Source organism: Gavialis gangeticus, unplaced genomic scaffold (genome assembly GCF_001723915.1).
Source record: "Gavialis gangeticus isolate Ggan-Ray unplaced genomic scaffold, GavGan_comp1, whole genome shotgun sequence".
NCBI classification, from domain to species: domain Eukaryota; kingdom Metazoa; phylum Chordata; order Crocodylia; family Gavialidae; genus Gavialis; species Gavialis gangeticus.
This window is the reverse complement of record NW_017729022.1, coordinates 174,368,325-174,371,264: the sequence shown is the minus strand read 5'-3', so window position 1 is coordinate 174,371,264 and position 2,940 is coordinate 174,368,325.

The window sequence follows — 2,940 nt, the reverse complement described above, 5'->3', positions numbered from 1 at the left end:
GGGGGGGGGGGGGAGGCCATTGCTCCCCATGGTGCGCAATCCCATCCTCCTTCACACACGCATGCTGCCCACCAAAGCTCCACACCGCTGCTGCTTCCCTGGGCACGGGCTCTGTGTTGCAGCTAGCCCCAGCCCCATGCTCTGTGCCCCCAGGCAGCTGCAGCCCTGCCCCCACCACTTCCTTACCTGCTGCCCAGAGTGAGCCAGATGCCTGGGAAGCGGAGCATAGACAGGGGAGAAAAAAAATATTTGGGGGTGCTGAGTGTGTGCGCACATTGCGCATCCCCCCCAGCAGGTAAGTGTGGGGGAAGGGGTGGGGGGAGGGCAAAAGGCCATGGGGGATGCAGATCAAGGTCCCAATGGAGAGGGATTGAGTGGTGCAGAGGCAGGGGCAGGAGCTGGGATGAACAGGGCCATGGCTGGGCCGGGTGGTAGGACAATTAGAGCCCAGGTGGCTCATCCAGGGATGTGGTGGGGAGGGGGGGGATTCCTGATGCTGCATACACGCCAGGGGCACATGCTCCCGGATCTGTGCATGGGCTGGAAGTGGCTGCTGCTGCACACTGGACTCTGTGTGCTGCTGCCTCGAGAGCCATGTGACATCATATGCATCCTGCCACTGGGCGAGCAGAGGTATAGCACAGCCCAGCAGCAACATGCATGTGGCATCGTGCCACTCCCAGGGCAGCTGCAGCAGCACACAGAGTCCAGCACACAGCAGTAGCCACCTCCACCCCACGCACAGCTGGAGGGCATGCCCACAGGGCCTCCACTGGGGCGTACACAGTGGTGGGAGCTCCCCCGTGCCCCTGAATGAGCCACCTGGGCTCTGATTATCCCACCACCTAGCACGGCCAGGGCCCCATTCACCCCAGCCCCTGCCCCTGCCTCTGCTTCACTCCCTTCTTCACCGCAGGGGCCTCAATCTGTGCCCCCAGCCCCTTCCCTTTCACAGAATCAACCAGTACTTGCCTGCTATACTGGGCAGCCAGTCATCCACATGCCAGGCTGCAATCCTGGGTGTGTGCTCATCCCTCCCCACTCCTGCTGCATGGGCTGCCCCATGTTTGCGGGGGCTGAACCCCATTAGTACTGGTCTTCCGCCACCTATACCGAGGGCTGCAGCAGCACCCCTCCCAGAAGCTGTGTGCTGGCTTGGCTGGGCCCTTCTTCCCACAAGGGTGGGAGCCAGGCACAATAGGGTATGTTGGAGGTGTGTGTATACATGGGCGCCTCACTCCCACCCTCATGGACAGAAGGGTTGGGTAGGGCACAATTTGTTGGTGGGTGCCACGGGCCAAATAAAAATGATTGGTGGGCCGGATACAGCCCGCGGACCATATTTTGCTCAAGTAGTTCTCACAAGTCCACAATCCTTCAGGCTGAACTAGAAAGTAATTCTCATCTTACAAATTTTCAGCAGGCAGTGAATGTATACCCAGTACCACCTTGTTCAGCTAATATATCGAGTAGGAGCTGTGTAATACCTTTTAAGCAGTTAAGAATGTGCAGGGAATAATTTAAATTTGAGCTCCAAGACATTTTAGGGTTTACCTCCCCTCCCCACATTATCTCTTGACAGAAACTATTAGAAAGTGATTCTCAAGTTATAATCCTGAATTCATACTTGGTAAATCATAGTTCTGCAAACCCTTGCTGGTGCTCTATTCCACATCTTTAACGTGACTGAGAAATGTTGGAATGGAAGGTATAAGCATGCTAAATACTGAAAGATATCACAAATCAAAGGGCGCTCTTACCATGTGCTCGCTGCAACGACATATATCTGTGCAGCTATAACTTTTGACCTGGACCAGAACATATAATGGTACAAAGTAACTTGATCTAAGATTGTAAAGATGCTGAAATGTCTTACTGAATGGATGAAACAGGGAAGAAGAGGAAGAAGGAAGGTGCTGTGAAGAGGAAGAGCGAGAGCATTTACAAAAGAAAGAAGAGAGATGTAAGAAAGAGGAGGAAGAAAGACTGAGACAGGAAGAAGAGGTAGATAGAGGAAGAGGGGCTCTGGATGGAACAGCAGAAGTGAGTAGTTGGTATAGATAAGATTATTAAGAAAACAACACTAACCTATACTCAAGGAAAGTTGTCTTTTCAGTTTGTGCTCCAGAACAGCTTTAGCATTATGGGAAGCCAAAAGTGTTGGGCACAAACATCCAAAGTGCAAGTAAAGTATGACCTAAAGAGTTTTACAATGCCATTTCTAGATGCCCAGCTTTACAGGGGTGCTGTCTGTGAAGCTTATGGATCCCAGTATTCAGTGCATTTGGAATCAGTTTGATGTGTAGTTTGTCTTAAGATATGGCCTTCAGTCTGGAATCTGTAGGGGTGTTTTATAAGCTGTACTTTATACAAAATTGTAACTCATGTTCCTGGCAAGTTGCTAATGGAACTCAGCAAATTTTGAGTGTATCCATGAAAAGGTTATTTAAACTGTGATTCTGAAAGGCCTATCTGTACTAAGATTAGCACTTTTTTCCCCTAGGGGTTCAGTATACACTACTGTGCTTCAGTTCTGTCCACCTAGGGAAATATCCCTGTTGATGTTTGAATTTTTTCTAAGGTTTAGAGTGTTTTCAGTTCCCACTTACTACTGAGCTCTCACAACTTCGGCTAAAGTACCTCTAGAAATCAAGCCACTTCAGGCCACTTGTACACATGACATGGGTTTAGTCTAGAGGTGCACCAATACATTGGTTCCATATTGTGCCAGCACTAATATAAGGAAAATTGACATTATTGGCAATCAGCTTTTTTTTTTGGCTGATGTGGGCAAGAATGTCACTGATAAATGCCCTGTGCTGGCACGCAGCAGCAGTGCAGCATGGTAGCATGGAGAACAGCTTCTGGCTGGTAAGGCTTTTGTGGGGGAAGGGGTGTGGGGGGACAGCAGATTGAGGTCCCCACGGTGAGGGAGGGGGT